The 16,793-nt window shown below is 37.1% G+C and overlaps 1 protein-coding gene across 3 annotated transcripts in view; it reads left to right on the top strand.

The window, feature by feature from the left end:
• Nucleotides 1-16,793, top strand: part of LOC145668977 (calcitonin gene-related peptide type 1 receptor-like) — a 789,948-nt gene that overhangs the window by 642,832 nt on the left and 130,323 nt on the right. Inside the window, exon 1 of one of the 3 annotated variants that reach the window (XM_081737284.1) lies at nucleotides 5,689-5,743. The exons of the other annotated variants lie outside the window; for them this stretch is intronic. The gene's annotated coding sequence lies outside the window, so the exon portion shown is untranslated. Of the gene's footprint in view, nucleotides 1-5,688; nucleotides 5,744-16,793 lie in introns of those variants that run through there. 3 annotated transcript variants of the gene reach the window in all.

Raw genomic sequence — 16,793 nt, 5'->3', positions numbered from 1 at the left:
AGCGAGCTTCTACCATTCGACCAGGGCCCTAACTTGTGGGGGGCAGGAGAGACAACTATCCTCTGATTTAAGTTCCATGCCGTTCGAGGAGGGGGCCACTTCAAGATAACATTTTCTTACATCATTTAATACCACATGAACATGAATGTATTAATGAAGTAGGTTTATCAAATCCTAAAAACAACAAAAGAACAAAACTTAAATTAAGTAATATGTGATCTTAAATTAAAATGTACCGGTTTATTAGCAGAGGTATCTGAATTCAGGAGGTAGGCGCTCATGAGTTCGGAACTCAACGCTCACTCGACCTCGCCCTCACGAAGTCGAGTGAGGTATAGATAGGGTTTTGTTTCAAATAATGTCCCCTCAATTTAACTTACGAAACATGCAATGAGTCCATCATACCATTTCGAAAAGAACTGAGAATAATATAAAATGCTGCTTCTACCCTATCATCTGAACATAATATATTTTCGTAATATAAAGTAGAAATATAATCTGGATTCTACGTTAGTTAAATGCTAACTGGGGCTCCTAGAAGTAATAAAATGTTTATTAAGGTTTTAAACTCAAGTGGCGGTATGCAGAGTCGTTCTGATGCGTGATTAGTGCCATACTAAAGAGTTCGACTAACATATGTTTCCTAGGGCCTTTAGTATGACGTTAATCATACGTCAAAACGACTGTGCATAAGGCCCAAACTGTCCAAATTTCATATTTAATATTTTAATAGGGCTTAAACATATTTAATACTTTACATTTTTCTAGGGGCTTAGTAATGCTTGTCCCTCCAGGATAAGTTCCAAGTTACAAAGCTACAATTCGACTCAATCTGCAGCTGTGTGTGTGGTGTGTATGTGTGTGTGAGAGAGAGAGAAAGAAAGGGAGAGAGAGAATGGGTGGGTGTGGGTGTGGGTGGGTGTCTGTAAGAATTGAAAGTTTGGTAATGGAACAAAGAACATAATTGAAAGTTTACAAAACAAGATGGAAATTTATAGCGGATTGCAACCAGACTTTTAGCTAGGAGATGAGATGGCCACAACTACCTTCATTCCTTCAGAAAGCTTGAAAAAATGAAATGAAATCTTTAAGTTTAACGTGATTGTGGGAAGAAATAATCTTACATGATTGTGGGACAAAATAGAAAACCCTATTTAAATTTTCTTATTTTGGACCCTTTGCTTCTCCAAGAGAAGGCAATGGATTTTTCGTTAACATGACCACTCTGTTATCGTGCGGGGATGGGTTGTCCATATTGACTTTATGAGTTTCTCTATCGCTGAAGAAGGAATGGATTTAGTAATTTTCTTGTTTTCAGAAAATCAATTGTTTTGTTGGAAGCAGCGTTTCCTTATTGTGTGCTATTCTGGCTGCTCCGGTATTTTCCTTTTACTTTATAAATAAAGATTCCAGATGGTTATTTCTTGCGCATTCAATTTTCAGAAACTGTTAAAATTACACTTTTCTTATTGTTCAATTCATTTCAGATGGTAGCTCATTAATCAAATTAATGAAATCGTAGCTATCCTATGTAACTAATTAAGGAAAATTGTATTTCATAATAGTAGCATTTATGTACTGAGAAATTTTGAATGTAATGTGATCTCAAATTAGACTTCCCCGCCCAGAATTAACTCTCCCTTCCTGTTTAGTGTCTTAGCTACGAACCAGGTTCGAACGAAAGACAAATACAGGACTATTATTGTAAATCGTCTTTCCTATTTCAAAGTTTAATTATCCATGTCTATTTATTCACAATGACATACAACTTATGTTAATTCAAAGAAAAACTAAAAAAGTTTTTTTTTTCTTTTTTTGTTATTACATATGTGTTATGTTCCACGCCTAAGATGTTTTTGTAATTCGATACACATCAATTCGATTGTCTAATTCTTACCACACTGTTTCTAACATCTGGGGGTCAATAAATGCAACTGCTTCTCGAATGCCTACTCTAAGTTCAGGTAGACTGACAGGTAAGGGTGGCTGATACAGTTAGTTTTTCACATAAAGGTGTGATCGAAAAATATGGTGATTTTTTTCTTTTTAACCAGCAACTGCTGATACTCTGCTGATGTAATTGAATCGGTCATTGCAGAAAGGCCACATGCTCCATACTAATAATACAGAACATGTGCCCTTTCTGTAGTGACCGATTCAATTGTCCGAGAGTCTGGTCCGTTGAGACAGGCAGCATCAAGTTGGAACACGTTCTGACTTGTCAGTCAGCGTCCAAAGCCGCAAAAGTGATTTTGTGTTTACCGTGTCTGTCGTGCCGAACAACGCGTGAATATTATCTACTGTTTCAAGTTGCAAAAAAAAAGTGCCAAAGAAACTCATGAAATGTTGAAATTGATGTATGGCGATAATGATGTAATTCTGAAATGTTTACAAGTTTTATGAGTGATTTAAAAGCGGAAATGAGTCGGTAGAAGACGAGCAACGTTCTAGACGTTTATTAACCTCAAAAACAGAAGAAGACATGCAAAAAGTGGCAAAAATTGTTCGTTCAAACAGGCGAATAACTATTCAAGAGCTTGTCGAAGAATTTAGCATCTCGTACTGGTTCGTGCAAAGCATATTAACTGATACTTTGCAAATGGGACAAGTGAGTGCAAAATTTGTTCCCACACCTCGCTTTTGATTCGTGAAATTTTGGCTGAAAAAATGTTCCTGTCTGCCCACATCCGCCTTACTCACCAGATATAGCACCATGCAACTCCTGGCTCTTCCCAAAAATTAAAACCGTACTTAAAGGAAACCGTTTTGACACTACTCTTGACACTGAGAAAGCCATGGTAAAACAGCTGTACGTGCTTTCAAAAGAAGTCTTCCAGAAATGCTTACAGTCATGAATTCAACGTTAGGATAAGTGCGTTGCTAGCCAAAGACAGTACTTTGAAGGAGATGAAATCAAATTCCATGTAAGCTTATTACGTTCTTTCTAATAAAATTATTCATCATACTTTTTATCATACCTCGTAACGTCTCTAACACACACTGAAAAGGTGCAAGAAAAAAAAATTGTAGGTGGCGTACTTAAAAAGATAGGTTACATGCGTAATTCCTGTAGTTTTTGGACTTAACGTACAGCAGACGTATAACTGAAACGCATGTTTTATAATACTTTCTGTATAAGTGTTCCATCTATACGTACTTTCTGTATGAAACAATGTAGGGGGTCAGGATCTCACATACAAATGGACGTATATAACATATAGCTGACGAAAGTAACACAAGTATATGCATGTATATACGGAAAACTGTTAGATATCAGACATCCTGCAACTGCATGATGTAACACCCAAGGGCAGCGCGTATGTAGCATACGGATGATGTATGCTCCATACTGATTTCTGTAATAACCAAGGATAACGTATATTTGTAAAATATACCGCTGTCCGGAGAACGGATTTTTGTCAGTGTGGTGATCGAGGAAGTCATAGAAGGAGAACCTGATCCTCACGACCATCTCATTCTATCCACTGATTTGGTAACCTTCTATTCAGTTTCCATCTGACACCACAGTGCCAATGTGGAGGTGCCTTGTCCTGCTGGAAAATAAAATTTTCCAATGTTCTCTTCCAGATGCGGGAAAGGCCATGTTTGGAGCATGTGAAAGTAGGAAAGTTTGTTTACATACGGCCGAACATTTTTCTACGAGTGACCGCACAAAACCGGTCACCTTGGAAAATCGCAGACATGTTCTTCATAATTATGAGGATTTTCCAACGCACAGATCCTCACATTTTGTTCGTTTACTTTCCGCGAAAGGTGGAAGATCGTCTTATCACTAAACACAGCTGATTCAGTAAAAATCATTTATTTCCATAAGGTTTTGCAGCGCAACGGAGAATTCAAGTCTCTTATCCTTGTCGGCATGTTTAAAGTTGACCAATTTTCATTATGCTTGGAGTGCGCTTCTTCGAGGCTTTGCAATAAAGTTGATACTTTGGAGTTCACACAAGTCAGACGTAAAAGATAAATCAGGCTCCAAATTTGAGGATGCTTCAGAATTACTTTCATTTAAAAAAAAAAAAAAGAAAAAGAAAAAAAGAAAGAAAGAAAGTCACTTTTATGAAACATGGGATCTTATCTTGAAAGCTTGTGAATTATTCTATTTTAAGGTTGAACGTACGTTAAAAGGAAATGAAATCTTTCAGTTTAACGTCCCACGTTGGTGCCCTTTAGGCTAACAAAGACGAAAATTAAGGCAAGTGAATGATGATATAGAAATTGATGAAAAGAGAAAGTAGAAAGAAATAGGGGTACCCGAGAAAAACCACGGATAAGATGTTATCCACTACAAATTTCCTTGGCCTAGGATCGAACTAAGGACCCTGAACTTTATATCAGCAGCACCTTCTGCAGATGGAGAGGTTGTTTTGGAAACTATCCTTGCGATCCAACCGTCATAACTATTTATGATTGTTGTAGCGATCCGATGAAGGAAATCTTCACGGTCAATGCGTACAATCGAACTCTTGTAACCAAGGGCGCTGATCCCCGATGGGCCGGAGGGGCCCGGGAACCCCAAAGCTCATGTGGGCCCCCGCATTGTATATATGAATATACAATATTTGACATAATTTGAATGCAATTTGGCTCAAAATCCTCATATATGCCTTCTGCATCTAAATGCCCCCCCCCCAAATTTACAGAGAAATCGGCGCCCTTGCTAGTAACAATCCAAGAATCGACCTTTATTTACCTACCGATTGCGCAGTTACCGAGCGACAATTGCATAATATATACTTGTCTGCAATTGCACGAACACTTTTTCGTCGATTCGTTTCCACGGTATTTGCGAGGAGTGCATTTCCTCTTAAATAAACTAAATAAAATTTGTAGTTTTACGTCCCACGTCTATGCTCTTTAGCCTAAAGAACACGCGGAGGATTAGTGAAGGGAAATATGTAGGTATGATAATATAAGAGAAAAGTGAAGAGCCCTGTGAAAATCGAAAAGCACGAAGTTGTCCAACACAAACTCACTTGGCCAAGTTTCGAACCATGGACCCCTAATATCAGAGTTGAGCGCTCCACCATTAAGCTAATATGCCTCTAGTTTCGTGGGGCAGTGGTAGCTCAGTGGTAGAGCATTCACCTCTGATGCATGGGGTCTGTCGTTCAATTCCAGCTTTCATCAAGTTGATTTTGTGGCGGACAAACATCGTGTGCGTGAGTTTTCTCGGGATTCTACCATTTCCTCCCACTTTATTCATTCCACCAATTCATTCATTTCTCATCACACCGTCTCCTTTAGCCTCGCCGGCATAACTGTGGAACGTAAAACTGAAATATTTCATTTCGAAGACTTCCTCCTGTTCCTTTTTAGGTTAACAAATTTCTGATTTGATTGTGGCTGATATTTGTCAAAAATATATGGAGCTAAAGTAATAGCAATTGCTTGTACTGTGCTATTTCTTGAGTCTATTATGCTGTACGTCACTAATAATAATAATAATAATAATAATAATAATAATAATAATAATAATAATAATAATAATAATAATAATAATAATAATAAGTCAATTAGAATAATGTCATATCTTCTTCCGGTGTTTCTAAGAATTGTAACAACTCGAAAAGAGATAATAGAAACAATGTGTGTTATCGCTACAACTTCCGTTGCATCGATTGTGTTTAACACAATCAACAGTAGCAGCGTCCCCATTCTTAAGTTTTTCTAGGAATGGCCAAGTGGTTCTCGTAACTGAGAGCTTCGGAGGCTAGGCTAATGGGTGAGTTGACATAACATTTCAGTTTGAAATCTTTCAGTTTCAAATGTTTTTCACATGTATTACTTCGTGACAAATTAGGTATGTTATTATTATTATTATTATTATTATTATTATTATTATTATTATTATTATTATTATTATTATTATTATTATTATTATTATTATCCAAGGCTAGTTAGAATGTCAGCCTCGAACATTTGATTGTAACTTTATAAAATGTGTGTAAAATTTGAATGTAACTTTATAAAAACCTTATATTACAAAATAGGCTTGGTAAGCAATATTGATTGGATTAGCTATATGAGACGTGAGCCTACAGCCTAACATGGGATCTGAACCACATGAGCTCCCATCGGGAGTCGAACCGTGTCTTCCGTACGCCAGCCATATAGCCATAAGGGAACTCTTGATTCTTTACTTTTCCTGTAGAAGTCGATCGAGTCTCCATTCAAATGTGTTATGGTGGCCAGTTGTACTCTTCATGTCACCGTGGAGTTAAACCTGCCAAATCATACACATTCGAGGGCCGGGTGAAAGTACTCGCGGCTGCCATTTGGTCATCACTGGTATAAGGTTTTAGTAAAAGGTATGACTAAATTTAGAGTATACGGGCGGTATTCAGAGAGAATTCGTTAATCAGAGGTTAGTCACAGACGTTAGTGGCATACTAACTCCTTACTAATTAAGGTGCGCTTTTTGGTATTCAGAGTCTAATTTGAGTACAACTAAAACGTTGATTTGGGTATGATTAACTTATATAAACCCAATACATTGATTGAGAAAAATAAATGTGGCAACTACGGAAAATTAGATGAACGCATGCGTAGTCTGTAAAAGTGAAAATACATGAAATACAAAATGTTGTGTCTCACGTTAAACCGTGGATAAATGATTAGCCTCTGCTCTAGATTAATTAGTCACATGTGATTAACTTCGACTAATACTACGTCCTAATCAGAGACTCTGAATACAATTTTGATACCCATTCATTAGTCAATCCCGTAGTATGACGTTAATCAGACGTCACAAGGACTCTGCATAAGGCCCTACATGTCCAGTATGGAACTTTGTAGATGAAGTTCATTCTCAAAAAGCAGACCAAACACCAAAGAAGTTTATCAAATACTTGTTTTAAAATCAGATACAATTTTACCGTTTATACTGATTACGACCAATGGTCATTACTTTTAAAACTTGACTTACTAACAAATAGAGGGAATATTACATTATCGGACGCTAGTGCAAAAATGAAAATAATACATTTCCAGCCCATATAGTTCAATTTTTTATTGAAAGTTCCTATTGTAGAAGGCTTTAAGAAGGCAAGGAATAGCTTGCGTTAATGTGTATATTATTATTATTATTATTATTATTATTATTATTATTATTATTATTATTATTATTATTATTATTATTATTATTATTGAAGAGAGCGTAAAGGAACTTCTATTATATGACTTATCCATTTGTATGCCTTTTCGTATGTTACGCTTTAATTATGAAACTTGCTGTAAACTTTTGTGTGAGGCTTATCAAAAAGCCTAGCGCTTGCGGAGTTAAATCGGTCAAAGTATAAAGGAGTTAATGTTGCTAAGTTTATTCCCAAATTGGAAGTTTGAATAATCCTTCAATAATACGAAATTTCCTACGATAATTTTCGTAAAGATAATTTAAATTTGACTAAATGTGACGTAACTTTTCTTTGAGGCTACCCAGTTATTCCCGTCACTTGGTGAGAATAAAGGCTAAAAGAATACTAAATTCCCTCACTTGAAAGTTTGGGCACATACACAGTGCGACTTTTTTTAAAAAAGTTAGTGACTTGCGTAAAAACTATTTGATTTTTATGGAATAGATTTTTTTTTATCTTCAAATATTTGGAATTTTAAATCAGTCAAGAAAATGTATTTATTCTCCACTAGAGATGAAAAAAAATGCAATCTGGTAATATAGCTTTGAAAAATTATTTAAAAAAAAAAATCAGAAATCAAGAACATTTACTTGTATGATATATATTGAGTTAGAATAGAACTGCTGGATTCTATAGAGCACTGTTTCTCAACGGCTGTGTCGCGACACATTGATGTGTCGCGAATACATGTTAGGAGTGTCGCGAGATTTTTAATATCTTCTAAGATCTTCCAGAAAGAAATTGTCTATCGTCAATCGACTTGATTTCACTCCTCTTGTCTTCCAAATTAAAATCGGAAAGTTTGCTTTTAGCGCTGTTCATTTTTCTTTGGAAAGAAACACTGGACATGAGAGAGTGTCTGTCAAGAGTTCTTCCTAGCATAGATACGCTTTTCAAAAATCGCCAGGAACAAACATCTCCCTAGTTTTAAGTTTATGTGTTCTTATATTTCTGATGATAATATTTCTTTCTCATTGTCCTGCTTAAAGTCATAAGTTTCTTTTATGTTAATATGTTTCTATTCAAGAGTCTTACTTAATTTGCTTGTAAAATTTGTCATCCCCTAGTTGTTCCACAATTTTGAAAAAATATATGTATTTTTATGTTTGACTTTTTCGCATCAAGGGGGGAAAACCTTATGCAGGGGTGTTGCGAAAGTTTGAAACGTACTTTGGTTGTGTCCCAAAAGGAAATAAAAATAACGATTGAGAAATGCTGTCTACAGAATCAGAAGATGTTAGAAAATAAATTTAAATCAAATCTTTCAGTTTTACATCCCAAGGTTATGCCGCTAGGCTAAAGGAGACAGTGACGATGATAAAGCAAGGTAATGGTGGAATGAATAAAGTGTAAAGTAACGGAAGAAATGCGAGAAAGAAAAAACATGAACACAGTGTTTAATTACCACAAAGTTCACTTGGCGCGAGCTGTGATCCAACCAGAGGCCCCGCACACCAGAAGTAAACGCTCTACCACTGAGTTACCGCGCGCCTTCCACAAAGTTCACTTGGTGTGAATTGGGATGGAACTGGGGACCCCATGCACCAGAGGTGAAGGCTTTACCACTCAGCCACCGCGTCTCCCAAAAGTTGTTAGAATTACAGGGTTTGTATCTTTGCGTTTGTTAAAGGGTTGGATTCTTTAGAGATGCTGAGAGGGCATTACGGTGGTTCGGATTTCACTTTCAACTGTAGGCTCGCGTCTCAGACAGCCTCGGTGCTGAAAAAAGGACGCTAAACTCCAGCTCAACCAACTAATTAATTTCCCATAATTGTATTCATAGGAACGTCTCTGGCTCGCGACGAAACTCCTACAACTTATCATGAATGGAAAAAGTCGATCGCCCTAGACGATTGGAAAGCATCAAGATGTCAGCTTATTTACTGTTTAAGTTGACGCTCTTGGGATAAACAGGCAGAAGAGTGGGACGAATCATCCTTTAATTCATCTTCTTTTCTGTTGAAAAGTTCAAGAGGGAAGAAAAAGGCGGTAGCCATCAATAACTGTCCCGAATGATTGAGTTTCCAGTCTCCAGCGCTTTGCCTTCCAGCTCCAAAGACAATAAGCCTGTCCTGAAGGACGTCTAAATGGGTAACGGGCCACAAAATGGAGGAAAGGAAGAGAGAGAGACATTCTCATCAAGTGTTGAAATTGATAACATAGCTATTACATCATCCGCCATTAACGGTTGGTCCTTGAATTAAAAGCACAACGAACAAAAATAGTCAAGACGAATAAACTGTAATGGAAGACTTACATTGGATAATATTTCTTTGTTTAAATTTCAGGATTTCTTTTCACTTCCAACGTAATATGGAACATGAAGACAGCAGCTTAATGATGATATATTTGTTGGCCAAATTCTACAAGTAAAATGTGTTTGAATAGTCAGCTGGCATCTTTAAAGGAAGAGACTAGAGAGTATATGAAAAACACATTGTACCATTCAGTGGCGTACGCAGAACGGGGTTCAAGCTCTCAGGTTCATGTAACTTCAGATGTTTATGTGTATTATAATGTTTTGTTCGACAGAGTCCAAATAATGAAGCCGAGATTTAAACCCATAACCGTTTATTACAAAATTGTGTCTTATAAAAATCTCTATAAAGTTTTTGTAAACCTCTAAATGTTTTTCAATGTTGAATAAAGTCCTTAGCTCAGAAAAGTTGCTTTGGAAATGGTTCAATTTTCTGCAACTGGAAATGGCCTTAGACAAATAATGAGGATAACTCCCTTGCTCAGTGCAGTCTCAGGAGTGGATGATTGAAGGATGTCTCCTTTGCTCTAGCAAGCTTGGGAGACAGTTAAAGGAGTTCTCCATAGCTCATTGCAGCCCCGGAAGAAAGGTGATGAAACGATATGTCCTTCGCTCATAACCTCAGGAAACGGTTTTAAAGGATTTCTCCATAGCCTATGGTGGCCCCATCAGAAAGGTGTTGATAGATGAATGATCAGCTGTGAACTGACAGATTGCTCTTCTTGAGGTCTTTTATAGGCCTCTTCTTGTAGGGGAGTTCTCCATAGCTCATTGCAGCCCCGGAAGAAAGGTGATGAAAGGATATGTCCTTCGCTCATAGCCTCAGGAAACGGTTTTAAAGGATTTCTCCATAGCCTATGGTGGCCCCATCAGAAAGGTGTTGATAGATGAATGATCAGCTGTGAACTGACAGATTGCTCTTCTTGAGGTGTTTTATAGGCCTCTTCTTGTAGGGGAGTTCTCCATAGCTCATTGCAGCCCCGGAAGAAAGGTGATGAAAGGATATGTCCTTCGCTCATAGCCTCAGGAAACGATTTTAAAGGATTTCTCCATAGCCTATGGTGGCCCCATCAGAAAGGTGTTGATAGATGAATGATCAGCTGTGAACTGACAGATTGCTCTTCTTGAGGTGTTTTATAGGCCTCTTCTTGTAGGGGAGTTCTCCATAGCTCATTGCAGCCCCGGAAGAAAGGTGATGAAAGGATATGTCCTTCGCTCATAGCCTCAGGAAACGGTTTTAAAGGATTTCTCCATAGCCTATGGTGGCCCCATCAGAAAGGTGTTGATAGATGAATGATCAGCTGTGAACTGACAGATTGCTCTTCTTGAGGTGTTTTATAGGCCTCTTCTTGTAGGGGAGTTCTCCATAGCTCATTGCAGCCCCGGAAGAAAGGTGATGAAAGGATATGTCCTTCGCTCATAGCCTCAGGAAACGGTTTTAAAGGATTTCTCCATAGCCTATGGTGGCCCCATCAGAAAGGTGTTGATAGATGAATGATCAGCTGTGAACTGACAGATTGCTCTTCTTGAGGTGTTTTATAGGCCTCTTCTTGTAGGGGAGTTCTCCATAGCTCATTGCAGCCCCGGAAGAAAGGTGATGAAAGGATATGTCCTTCGCTCATAGCCTCAGGAAACGGTTTTAAAGGATTTCTCCATAGCCTATGGCGGCCCCATCAGAAAGGTGTTGATAGATGAATGATCAGCTGTGAACTGACAGATTGCTCTTCTTGAGGTGTTTTATAGGCCTCTTCTTGTAGGGGAGTTCTCCATAGCTCATTGCAGCCCCGGAAGAAAGGTGATGAAAGGATATGTCCTTCGCTCATAGCCTCAGGAAACGGTTTTAAAGGATTTCTCCATAGCCTATGGCGGCCCCATCAGAAAGGTGTTGATAGATGAATGATCAGCTGTGAACTGACAGATTGCTCTTCTTGAGGTGTTTTATAGGCCTCTTCTTGTAGGGGAGTTCTCCATAGCTCATTGCAGCCCCGGAAGAAAGGTGATGAAAGGATATGTCCTTCGCTCATAGCCTCAGGAAACGGTTTTAAAGGATTTCTCCATAGCCTATGGTGGCCCCATCAGAAAGGTGTTGATAGATGAATGATCAACTGTGAACTGACAGATTGCTTTTCTTGAGGTCTTCTTTTATAGGCTTCTTCTTGTAGGGGAGTCCATGTAGGGGACGGTCGGCCTTCTTTGTGTTTCGTCCGAACCCTTCGTGACTTCCTGGAGGCGTGTTCTTTTTACAATAATGAGCGTAAAAGTATGTGCTTGTAGTAGATATATGATTACCGTGTGTGCGGGGAGGAAACCTTACAATATAAATATTTTAATATGGTAAACGTTTATTTTTGCATATCATCTTGCTGAAGAAGGAGTTTAAAAAGTCCAAAACCCATTCTTACGTACGCCACTGACTGGTACCATTACTCACAATAGAGCAGTATTTTGACCTGCTATGAATGGTATCTCATGTGAGTTATACAAGTTTCAAGTATCCGTGGGTTTTCTCGGGGTACTCTCGTTTCCTCCCACAGTCTCATTCCACCAATTTTTCCATCATCATTCATTTGCCTTAAACATTATCCACCTTATTCAGAGACGTTTTAACGTATGATTAGCGTCATACTAAAAGCCTGACTACTGAAGGAAACATGTTAGTCGAACTCTTTAGTATGGTACTAATCACGCGTCAGAACGACTCTGCATACGACTCTATCTCTCTTACTCTAAAGAGCATACACGTGGGACGTTAAACTGAAAGATTTCATTTCGTAAATAGTATATAGTATTCATAGAATTTGTAATTATAAATACAGCATATAACTGTCGTTTTATATATATTTCCATTAATAAAATTGACTCAATTTGTTTAGCAAATTTGGAGCATATTTCATTTTTATTCTTCTCATGTCGTATGAATCTATTCAAGGCAACGTATTCAACACAGATAGTAGTAGATTTCAGGCTTCTTGAGGTAGTGCAACGTACTGCATACGATTTTCAGTATTTTGTTTTCAGTTATCTCATATGAGGAAGTACACTAAGCATTCATATGTTTTCATATATTTTCTCCTGTGAACTCTAAAAAGAAATAATATATTTTAATAAAATGAAAAAAATCCAATAATAATACTTTATACGTTCATAGGTTCGGAGATTGGAAAATTTTTGGAGAGGACCTGAGAACTGGTTAGTTGCGTATGTGTAACTAACTAACCAGTAACATAATTGAGGTTATATATATATATATACTGTACCTGCCCCCGCGAAAACGGATGGACTCTCTCTGAGATAGAAAGTTTACATAAAATAAAAATAGGATAATGTGTATTTGGGATTAGACTTCTAAGCTTTTGGCATCTATGCTCACGTTAGCCCGTCACATATACGAGCGATGAAGTCCTTCGACGATCTCACTCGCAGGGAATTGGAGAGGAAGAAAATAATGGAGAAGCGGCCTGAGACCGTTATGTTAGATACTATCCCGGCATTCGCCTGGTGTGAATGAGGAAAATCCAGGAAAAACTCAGGATGGTCGGCCTGAAAAAAGTTGTTACACCTTTCTGATCGTGCGCCCCACCGGGAATCGAACCCGAGACCATTCTAACCCAAAGACGAAAGAGTTAGCGACTATGCTGCGAGGGGGCCACGATAATCTGTATTTAAATAAATAAAGAACTGATTTTTGATATTATGACAATTCAGTCAACACTTCCACATACAAAAGTTGAAACATTAAGAAGAATAATAACATAATTATATCAGCTGGAATAATAGGAGCTAATACGCAGATTGAATTGCATATTACATAATCACGGAGAAACATTTTTTTACTCTATGGTTTATCTACCGATCCATGCTCGCCGCCTAAACAATTACTAGTACAAACACAGTAAAGCGCTGTATATAAAAACTCAGTTCGGTTGTGCGGAGTTCAAGTGTTGTAATATGCAGGGCTATAGTCCAGGATATACGGCGGTGTACGTCGTACATCCTCTACTTAATCTTCTTCATTAGACTAGTGGTTCTCAACCTAATTCCTATCACGATCCCCATTTTATCACATCCTCTTGCCAGCGACCCCCTTATAATTTCTGGTTTCTAATACGTTTGTGTGGGATTTTTAATTATTGCAGAAATCTCATGATATCCATCTATTTCTATAATAGTAGAATCCATTTATATATATATATATATATATATATATATATATATATAGTGGATACAATGACCTCCCTAAAAGCAAATGGATTAAAATCAAATTTGCTCAGTCCATTCATATTACAAATATCGAAACCGATCCGTTGTACGGTTTCAAAATGAAGGTCGTTTGAAAATTTTAAAACATCCTAACTACCTTAATTTTGGGTCATATAACAAAAAATAAAGTGATTTCTCATTTTGGTTGAAAAAATATGGACAGTTTAAAAATGTTATTGAGTATTTTAATTTTCGAGAGGCCGTCACTTTGAGTTACCTCATATTGTTGTGAATTTGCTACTTTTTTGTGTATGTGTTCAGTATCACCAAGAAACTGTTAAAATTCATTTTTAAACAACGTTTAGTAGACTATTGAAAATGTTTAGTAGACCAATTTTTTGTTGTTCTTAACAGTATGAACAAAAATGAAAATATGCCTATCAGAACAAAATTCAAAAAAAAAAATATTTAGAAGTGTTTTCAAGTATTAGATTCTAATCATATTTATCTCTTCCGCTTATCTTCGCGAACCCCATGGAACCCTCTCGCGACCCCCGTAGGGGTTGCGACCCCCAGGTTGAGAAATTCTGCATTAGAGTGTACTTTCTGCTTCAAAGCGGTTTGTACTTTTGTTTCGTTTTTTTTTAATTGGGACATGATTTCAGTGATAAAGTGACTACATCACTTTCTTTTCTGTAATATTTTTTTAGCCGCTATTGAATTATATAAATCGTGTGAAAAAGTTTGTTTTCGTCTGCCTACACTGCTATCACAAAAGAGAGCTTGCGGGGAGGGGAAGAGATAAAATGGAAAGATTACGTCAGCTGTGTCTCAGCCCAAGTTTATATTGTTTTGATCAGTAAATATTAATCCAAAAGCTTTGTTTAACTTTAATATTCGTATTTACATTTTGCTCGTCATTTAAAAATGCCTTCTGCTCTGTTATTACTATGTAAGTCCTTGATGTTAGTCAAAGATGATCACAAAACAGCGTATACACTGTGAAAAGTTTAGGATAAACTCTTCAATGGTAAAAGAATTATCAAAATTGGTTTAGTACTTTCTGATATTACTTTGAATAAACTTTTTGTTTATTCCATAAGAGCAGCTTCTAAAACAATATGAAACAAATAAATAAGTATTTTTCGTATTAAGTATTCGAGTTTCAAATTTTGTTCACTATTTGTGCTTATCCATATATTCATATAGTCTTCTAACGTAAATCAAACCAAATACACCGATTCAAGGAGAGGAGATGTTTTCAGCCAATTACAGACCACTGTAAAAATCTAACCAGAGATCCTGATCAATGGATCTATGCAGGCCCATAGCCAGCCCCAAAAAAGTAGGGGGTGGCGTTAGAAGTTAGGGGGGGCGATCTAACTATATTATAGTTCATTTGCAAGCCTACCTTGAAGATTTTAAGGGAGGCCAGTAAAATTTTAGGGGGGCCGATCCCCCATGCACCTCCGTGGATACGGACCTGGATCTATGACTCCCAGTTTAAAATGCAATTAAAGTTGCATGATATGATATAGAAACATCAAAGGGCCCTGAAAGCAACTGCGATTGCCGGAAAAATAATTACTATTAAATTTCCTGAAATCTAAAAACCTATTTTTACAAAGATTAGACTGAACTGAAATTCCTGTTCTGCCTAAAGTTAAGATAAGATTTTTTTAAAAAAAACTGTGCTACAAAGCGCTGGAGAGTCATTAGGCTGAAAAGGAAAGAACCGTCCTTCTTGTTGGCTTTAATGTTATTCGCCTACCAATATCACAAAACTGATTCGTACACTATGTAGAAGTCAAGAAAATGTGGATCTTACACTGCATATAAAATAGTGAGTAGTGATTTTTGAACACCCCCTTCCTCCGGGGGAGGGCTTTAAATTAATTGATGTGAAAAATAGTTATGCGAAAAAAAAAACTGGTAAATTCGCATTAAGTACGATCCCCGATATGGCCCTGGGTGAGAATTACGTAGCATCGAGCGAAGTGGGGATTTCCCATTGGGTTACCCACTGAAATCTTTACTACATAGGTCACTTCAGCCCGCCACAAATGGGAGGAATCCTTTGTAAGGAAAATTATTTTTCTGAGTAATCATGTTAATTGATTTTTCATATTAATATTATTAGGTTGCGGACCACCTCAAATCTAGCCTTGTTCACGACATGTTCGTATGCTATACTGTACTCCTACAAAGTCTTATGCTATAATCACACATTGTGGAATTAATGAATGAAATCATTATTTTATATGGGTAAACTTGGTTTGAAATATGAAATTGTTCATATTGCGAATGCCTGGTTATAGTTGCTGGGTCCAATTAGAAACAATTTTGATCGTTCCAAGTTTTCAACCAATTTGCAATGTAAAATTATAAAAATATAAAAAGTCTATTATACACTTTATATCAGTGATATAATGTGGAAAAAAAAATCAAAGTGTGTACTTAAGGCGGAGCGTGATGAAGCGGATAACAGTCTGGAAATAATTAAGGGTAAACTTTGCAATGTCCACTCCAGTTTGTATCCTTACGTAGACACGAGAAATTACACTAACCCGATCCTATTCTACCCTATCCAGGGCCGGCCCTAGGAAATTTGCCGCTCCGTGGGATGGCATTATTTTCCGACCCCTTTCTCCAGAATGAACAAATCTTAAAAGTCACGATGTTAAGTATGCTGGCCCATCATGAACAACAAAGGGAAGAAAAGAGCAGTCGCACTCAGATAAACCAAAACAGTTCAAGTACAATATCGTTGTATCTGTTTTTTTCTTTATCTTTCACTAATATAATAGATTCTTATTTAAAATAAACACATATGCAGAGGAAATATGGTAATTCTTTTCATAGAATTCAATATTGAGCTTCAATCTCAATATATCAGTTTGCAATTCTAGTGCAACTAGCTCTCTTATCTTTATTTATTGATTTTTATTCTACATCTGTTAAAATTAAAAATAAAAATGATTTCCACCTTCAATGATAAGGAACTTGTTTGTGACAAAGACAAGACTAGTTTTCATATCAAAAACTGTGATAACTAACTAAATGGAACAGGTGTTCGCTACTGTTCAAGAATTGAGTTCTTGTATTTGACAACAATCAAGCAATTAATGCTAGGATTTGTTTGACCATTAGCTTCAGCACTGTGCATGTGACCTTAAACTAGT

Source organism: Thermobia domestica, chromosome 13 (assembly GCF_964235325.1).
Source record: "Thermobia domestica chromosome 13, izTheDome1.hap1.1, whole genome shotgun sequence".
NCBI lineage: Eukaryota > Metazoa > Arthropoda > Insecta > Zygentoma > Lepismatidae > Thermobia > Thermobia domestica.
Note: the sequence above shows the minus strand (reverse complement) of the source record. Positions and strands in the feature narration are given on the sequence as shown.